This window comes from Arachis ipaensis, chromosome B06 (genome assembly GCF_000816755.2).
Source record: "Arachis ipaensis cultivar K30076 chromosome B06, Araip1.1, whole genome shotgun sequence".
Taxonomy (NCBI): domain Eukaryota; kingdom Viridiplantae; phylum Streptophyta; class Magnoliopsida; order Fabales; family Fabaceae; genus Arachis; species Arachis ipaensis.
This window is the reverse complement of record NC_029790.2, coordinates 83678803-83687441: the sequence shown is the minus strand read 5'-3', so window position 1 is coordinate 83687441 and position 8639 is coordinate 83678803. Positions and strand designations below refer to the sequence as shown.

General features: G+C 37.4%; 1 long non-coding RNA gene across 2 annotated transcripts in view; it reads right to left on the bottom strand.

Moving 5' to 3' along the window:
* Positions 1–8054, bottom strand: part of LOC110263372 — an 11407-nt gene extending 3353 nt beyond the window's left edge. Inside the window, exons 1-2 of one of the 2 annotated variants that reach the window (XR_002348903.1) lie at positions 7438–8054; positions 7131–7310 (exon numbers count right to left, since the gene is read on the bottom strand). This is a non-coding gene — a long non-coding RNA (uncharacterized LOC110263372). Of the gene's footprint in view, positions 1–6976; positions 7311–7437 lie in introns of those variants that run through there. The other variant, XR_002348904.1, reaches the window with a different exon arrangement.

Genomic DNA, 8639 nt, shown 5'->3' with positions numbered 1-8639 from the left:
AACAAGAATAACTTGAGCCACAAAGCTCCAAATGAGGTGATTCCAGTGGCATTGGAAAGTAGGATTCCAGAGCTTTTCAAGCATATATGGCACTACATAGTGGACACTACATTTGAGGGAGAAAATCTGTCCCGAAAGTGCAAAGATGAAAATGGTATCAACCTGTAGTAAGGCCGGCTGACCTCTTCACCTTCCAAGAAGTATAACTTGAGTTGTAGAGCTCCAAATGATGCGCTTCCAAAGGCGTTGGAAAGTAGACATCCAGGGCTTTCCAAAAATATATAATAGTATGGGGTGGACATTAAGTTGAGCTTCAGAAACTGGAAATTTTCAGCCCCTGATCGCGGACGTTATTGGCACTCACGTTTGCCAATAACGCCAGCCACTATGCCAGCAACCCTGTCCCCTTCAAAAGAGCATAAATTGAGTTATAGAGGTCCAATTGAGGTGATTCCAGTTGCGTTAGAAAGCTGATATTTAGAGCTTCCAACGATATATAATACTCTATAGTGGGCATGAAATTGGAGCACAAACCAGAGGCATCTTTTAAGCCCCAAAAATACCAATGGGGTAGCAAGTGTGACGTTAGCCACACTAACTTCAGCACTAACGTCACACTTGTAGCGTTAGTGTGGCTAACGTTAGTATACTTGCCGAAGGAAATTTGTTGAGAGACAAGTTTCTGTGCTATTAAGTTTATGGAGCCGTTGCCGGGGATTAATTGTGATTAACAAACTACCGGTTGATTGATTTACTAGATTAGACACTTTTCTTTTGTCTTTGTTTTCTTTTGTTTCTCTATTTTCTTTTGCTAACTAATTGTTTGTGATATTGCCTCACTGGGAATTTCCTCATCTGTGACAATGGAGATTCCAATTTCTTTTGGTGATTATTGTTTGAGACAGAGCTTTCTGCAGGAAAGAAAGGAGCATCGATCATATTTTAGTCAATCAAATTTCATGGAAAACTCTCCACCACCACAGAATGATTCACTTTACTATGTTCATAGTGGGTGGGAGTATCAAGAACATGAAATGGGGTACTTTCCAGAGCCACAAAATGGTCCATATTTTGGTTAAATTGATCACTACTCAGGTTGTGGCTTGGAAGATCAAAATCAAAGAGATTCCACTCATTTATACCCCATTCATCAAGAGCCATCACCTCTCAATTATCCAACCTCACCTCCAAGTTTTACATGCCTAAATTCTTCATCATTTGAGTATGCCTCAGCACAAAAGTCTATCCCAAATCCATACAATTCATTTCACCATCCACAAAACTCAATCCACTACCCACAAGAGTCATACCACTTTTAGAACACACAACCACAAAACAACCAATTCCATTTACAAGCCAACCCCGCCCAACCATTACAACCTACCCAACCGCCTTTAGATAGACTTGCTAGGATGGAACTCAACATGGAAGAGCTCAAAAAAAGTAGAGAAGAAGAGAGATTCGCTAGGATAGAACTCCTCCTTGAAGAAATAATAAAGACAAACGAAGAGGAGAAAATAGCAGAAAAAGACCATAAAGAAAAATTGAGACAGAATGCACAACTCTATTCTGAAGAATAATTCATTGAAGAGCTGAGATCACAAAGAGAGATCACTCCACTCTCTCCAGAAATAGAGGAGTCCATTCAAAGGTCAAGAAAAAGGGAGGAAGTCAATCAAGGGAGCCCACACTCCAATGAAACAGAGAGTTGTATAGAGGGTGAGTTCATTGAACCACCAATTCAAGAAGTTCTTGATGAAGAGGATGCTCCACCCATCATACAATACCCAAATTCTGAAAGCAAGGTGGTGAAGGCAATCAACATGAGCACTAAAAAGAGGATGGTGACCAAGAAAAGAAGGATAATATCCATGAAGAAGAAAAGGTCAACTAAAAGCCATCTCACCCCTACCCCAACAAGCAAGTTTACACAAGCTAACAACAAAAGAAAGCTTGCTGGGGAGAAGCACTCAAAACAAGGGGCAACAAAGAGTTATTGTCCTAGTTAAATGCTTGTGGTGGATTTGTATCAAAGAGAGAGGCTTGAGCAAGTAAATCCTAAGGGGTGCTTCAACACCTCATACCTTAGACCAACTGGTTTAGGAGTATTGGTTGAAAGCTTATCATAAAAAGCCGCTTTGATACATGACACCTAGAGTCGAGGCCAAATTCCAAAAAAGAAAGAAAAATGCTAGAAAATAAGTGCTGCTTCAAGGTGACAATCTATAAAGAGATTTCCATAATATCATTAGAATGAAAGTTCTAAGATCTAAGACTTCCAAAATGTAAGGACTAATGAGCACTGGTATCCTTGCATAAGCATACAAATTAGAGTTCACCCCACTGCCACTTATTCACTTCACCCACTAAGGCATCATAAGCAATTCTTCAATACATTTCAATTAAGAGAATTCTTTGTGCATAGTTCTTTTCTTGCTTGGGACAAACAAGATTTAAGTTTGGTGTTGTGATGCCAGGGCATCTTGGCTAGTTTTACTAGCCATTTTTTGTATGCTTTAGGGTTGTTTCATGCATTTTTCTAGGAAATGAGCAAGTATTTGGATGAAAATGCATTCACACCATGATTCAAGCAAACATTGTGAATTTTGAATGATTTCATGAAAATTATGCATGAATTGAATGATAAAATGGATGATGCATGATCCCATGATTAAGAGCAAGACTTTAATGCACTTTATTTGATTGATTTCAGGTAACAAGAAGCAGAGAAGAGCCACGTTAGTGGCTACGTTAGTACCACTAACTTGGCCACAAACGTGGAAGGAAGGAAAGTTGGAACGTTAGTAGGAACGTTAATGGCATCAACTTTGAAGAAGGAGCAGCGTTAGTGGCAAAAGTGAGTACCAATAATGCTAGCGAAGGTGCAAGAAGACCCATGTTAGTCTCCATGTTAGTTACATTAACGTGGGAAATAACGTGGAAGGAAAGGGAGATGCCAACGTTAGTGGAAAAGGTGATCTCCACTAACGTTTGCGAAGCAAAAAGACCCACGTTAGCTTCCACGTTAACTACATTAATGTGGGAACTAACGTGGAAGGAAGGGGAGATGCCAAAGTTAGTGGAAAAGGTGATCTCCACTAACGTTTTCCAAGCAAAAAGACCCACGTTAGCTTCCATGTTAACTACATTAACGTGGTAGTTAACGTGGGCAAAAGTCTCACCCAGCAGCCTGACCATGCCTTCTTCAAACAAGAATAACTTGAGCCACAAAGCTTCAAATGAGGTGATTCTAGTTGCATTGGAAAGTAGGATTCCAGAGCTTTCCAAGAATATATGGCACTACATGGTGGATACTACATTTGAGGGAGAAAACCTGCCCCGAAAGTGCAAAGATGAAAATGGTATCAACCTGTAGTAAGGCCACCTGACCTCTTCACCTTCCAAGAAGTATAACTCGAGTTGTAGAGCTCCAAATGATGCGCTTTCAAAGGCGTTGGAAAGTAGACATCCAGGGCTTTCTAAAAATATATAATAGTATGGGGTGGACATTACGTTGAGCTTCAGAAACTGGCAATTTTCAGCCCCTGATCGCGGACGTTATTGGCACTCACGTTTGCCAATAACGCCAGCCATTATGCCAGCAACCCTGTCCCCTTCAAAAGAGCATAACTTGAGTTACAGAGGTCCAATTGAGGTGATTCCAGTTGTGTTAGAAAGCTGATATTCAGAACTTTCCAACGATATATAATACTCTATAGTGGGCATGAAATTGGAGCACAAATCAGAGGCATCTTTTAAGCCCCAAAAACACCAACGGGGTAGCAAGTGTGACGTTAGCCACACTAACTTCAGCTCTAACGTCACACTTGTAGCGTTAGTGATGCCAGGGCATTTTGGCCAGTTTCACTGACCTTTTCTTTTCTGTTTTTAGGGTAGTTTCATGCATTTCCTTAGGAAATAAGCTAGTTTTGGGTAGATATTCACTTACATCTTGATTCAAGCATACATTGTGCACTTTACATGATTTCATGAGGATTTTGCATGAATTTAAGGACAAATTGGATGTTGCATTTCCCATGAATTGGACTAGAACTTTGATGCACTTTATTGCTTGATTTCAGGACAAAGGAAGCAAAGAAGAACCACTTTAGTGGCTACGTTAGTTACACTAACGTTAACACTAACGTGGAATGGGAGTAACTTGCAAAGTTAATGAGAAAAGTAATTGCCAATAACGCTCTCGAAGCCATCATTGCCCACGTTAAGAGTCACGTTAACTAAGTTAACGTGATCTCTAACGTAGAAGAAAGGAAATGGAGCCAACGTTAGTGACACTTAACATTATCACTAACGTTGGACTAAGCTCATAAGTGGCCACGTTAGTTGCCACGTTAACTTAGTTAACGTGGCCTTTAACGTTAAGAAGAAAAGGGGGATGCCAACGTTAGTGTCATTCAACTTTCTCACTAACGTTGGCCAAGTCAAAAGAAGTCACATTAACTCCCACATTAACCTAGTTAACGTGGAAGCTAACGTGAAGAAATTAGGTGGTCGACAACGTTAGTGACACCAAACATTGTCACTAACGTTGGGATGAACACACACTATCCCCAAGAAGCCACGTTAACTGTAACGTCCCGTCCAGCAAAATACCTTGCTTAAGTCAGGGTATTTCCACTAGAAAGAACATTACGTAACCTTCTCTAGTATTAACTACTTAATTACCGAGCCTTTGTATCGAGTTCGCGTTTCAGTTTTAAGAAAATGCCAGAAAATTTTGTTTTTTTTATTCATTAAAGTCATAATTCAAACATTCACAAATAATAATAATCACATAAATATTATTGATAATAATTCTTATACAAAAGAGACCAAATAAAACTCTCTACATTCCTGACATTTATCCGGTTACGAGTTCACGATTTCCCGGATACGATTTTCCGTTCAAATAAATGCGCATATAATTATTAGCAGCTCTATTGAGACAGCCTCTGCTTTCTACTCGCAGGAAATATATACTCTTGGGAACGGAAAATTACTTTTGGGTTACCTCAGGGCAACAGATAAATAAACAAACATCTCTTGGGTTGCATTAAGCAACAAACAAATAAATAATATCTCTTGGGTTGCATTAAGCAACAAATATATATATATATATATATAATATCTCTTGGGTTGCATTAAGCAACAAATATATATATAATATCTCTTGGGTTGCCGCAAGCAACAAACAAACATCTCTTGGGTTGCTTCAAGCAACAAACAAGCAAATAATATCTCTTGGGTTACCTCAAGCAACAGATAATCATACAATAAGTACTTTACTCTTTCCTTTTTCTTTCATAATTGCAGATTCGCAAGCGGGACTAGACCCACACCCTTGCCAACAATCTCATAGATCAAATATTCTTTTCTTAAAAGAATCATTGAAGTTATTATTATTAAATAAGCCCTGAATATTTATTTTGATTAAGTCCTTATATTTTTTATAAAAATTTGGACATAATCTCCTTTAAAAATAGGACTTATCCACCCTTACGGGTTCCTTCTTTCTCAACAATTCATCAGCCTCTTTCAGCATTTGCCACAGCAATATATTCTCAAAAACATTTGATAATAGAAAATCTATTTCTTAAATTCCATATCCAAAATAATTACCAACAGAACTTGGCAGCCTGATTTCCATTTTGTTTTTAAAATATCAAATGAATTTGAAATTGTGCAAACTTTATATCTATGCGACCGTCTCGGATTAAGCTTTTTATTAAATTAAAAATCATAATTTTTCGCTGACAATAGCTTTGAGAATATAAGCAAAACCGTGACTGTTCTGCAGTGTTTTAAAACCAGAAGACAGCAGCACCATACAACATTTGAAATTTCATATAAAATCCAAATTAAATCTAACTACCTTTAAAATTAATGTGGTTAAACATAACTCATCCAAATTTCTTTCTCAATTGGTTCCAGGGTCATACCATTTTTAATGAAGGATTTACGTAGCTTGGAAGTTAGGTAATTTTCTGCAGAATTCTGTTTTACAAATCATTGAACACAACCTCTTCCAAGTCCCATAACTCACTTATTAAAACATGAAAAATCCTGAAATTTAAATCACATATACTAAACATACTTAATTTTCACCTCCAATTAGTTGCATCTCAATATCTATCCAGGATAAAAAGTTATAAACTCCCAAAGTTACTAATTTACGAAAACAGAATCTGGCTTTTTCTGCATAATGCATCATCCTTTAAAAATTCATATCTTTAAAACTACAAGTCCAATTGTTCTGAAATTTTACGGCATTAAAATAATAGGAAAAAAGTTTTATTTAAAATTGGTTCCATTTCAAAATTCAAACTGCATAATTTCCAATAGAGGAATCAAGTTGCTGCTGCGTTAAACGTTCTGCAGAAAAACCAGTTTTGACATCCATGATTCAAAAATTCACCATAAATCATAAACTTAGTGAAAAAGTCTCAAATTCAGCAGTCCAGTTCCCTATATGCCCAAGCTCAATCCGGACTTGGTCCCACACAATTCCGATAATCACAGAAATAGTTATAGTTTTTCAAAGTTTCCGGCTTCCTTTAAAAATAATGCAGAAAATCAAGTTTTACATTTTAATTTTGAAAAATCATAACTAGTTCTATAATTAATTCAAACTTCTCAAAATTGTGTCCCAACAACAACTTTTATTATACTTTACTCATCCTTTACTCTTATATCATTTCGATTATCGTTGAATAACTGATTCACTTCCAAAGTCACCTTTTAATTTCAAAAAATCAGATTTTCAGCAATCTATTTAGTATTCAAAATCCAACCCTTCAAAACCCCTCAAAACCAATTCCAAATCAACCACCAACCAAGTTCATTAACATTACAATATACCAAATAACAACTCAACGGCAACAAATCCAACATAACCCATTAAAATTCAGAAATTCTCAACAATTAGTCATCAAGCAATTCCCAATCCACATAATCAATCAATATCACAAATTAACAATTCCAAATCACAACCTCAACCATTCCAATCACAATTTCAACCACAATTCAATAATTACATAATCAATCGATTACTCACAGCTATTAAATCTATTTGCAGTTATTCAATAAACATTGTAGGCATTCTTAAATTGAAATCGTTTTAAACCCCTTACCTCAGTTAGTCGAAACCGTCGAATTTAAATGTGGCGATCCCCTTCTTTTTCCAGTTTACAATAGCTAGTACGGCTGGAACAGTAGCAGTAACCTCAGTTCTTCTGGGGAAGCAACGACAATGACATCGGTGGTTCCGGATAAGGACAGCAATACCGAACAAAGACAGTAATGATTGGCAGCTAAGGAAGATCAAGAAAACGAGGCATGTTATAGTCAAGGCAATAGCAAACCAAATAATGGCAACAGAACACAACACAATGCTACCAGGGAAAAGCAGAATAGAACAGCAACGGCAGAGTAACCTACGATGAATATGAAGCATGGAGGTGATGGAAACAATGGCGGCGGACCTTCGGTGGCAGCGACGCGGTGATAACAGAGATCAGACGCGACAAAGCGGGTGGCACAGGCAGCCACTTCTTTCTCCCCTACGAGCTTCCTTCCTCACGCATCTCTTCTCCCTCGCGACAGTAATGACATCGCAACAGCAGCGGTGTGATGGGTTCGGTGGAGGTACAACGATGGTGACGTGAAAGTGCAGCTTCGACAGTGATGAAGGTGCGACAGAGACACAGCGGCACTACCCTTCGCGCACAAGCTCTCCTCGTGTTTGTCCTCTCACTCGCGAGCGTTCAGCTCCTCAACGGCTTCAAATCTGACGGCGATGTGACCTTGCTTCAGCGGTGGTGATGGCAAGGCAAGTTAGCAACGGCTGCACGGCGATGGGCATGAATAACGGCGCAAGCGAGGTGCTGCGACGGCGAGCTGGACGACGCAGAGTGCGGCTCCCTCTTCTCTGATTCCAAGCTCTCTGTTCTCCCTTTCCATTTCTTTGTTTCTTTCTTTTGTTTGGGTGTTGGTGTTTTGGAAGAAAGGTGGGGTGGGGGCTGCGTTCTCAGGCTGGGGAAAAGGAAAAATTAGGATTAGGGTTTCTGATTTCCAATTTGGGAATTAGGGTTAGAAATTAGGGATTTTATAAAAGAATAAAGGATAGCTATGAATAGATATTTTGATAAAATTGGAAGGTAGAGTAATTTTAAAATCAAATATACTCTCTTAAAATATTTAAGAACATCATTTATCAACATATTGCTAAGTGAAATTAATTATTTCTAATTTAAATTATAAAATAAACATATTAATCACATTTTTATAAAATACAGTTTAAACTCAATACTAATTAGTTAAATTAAATGATATAACTTTTTATTATTTTTCTATCACCGAAACTTTAATTTCAATTTACAAAATATCTAATTATAATAAAATTACTTAAACTTAAAGTATTTATAAAAATCCATTTAATCATTCCTAATAAATTAATCTCTAAAAGTTCAAACTAATAAAATAAACCATAATTCATTCATATTAGAAATTACCTAAATTAAATTATATAATACTTTCATTACTAAATTTTATTTCCAAAGCATTTGAAATCACGTTAACCTAGTTAACGTGAAGAAGAAAGGTTATCGACAACGTTAGTGACACCAAACATTGTCACTAAC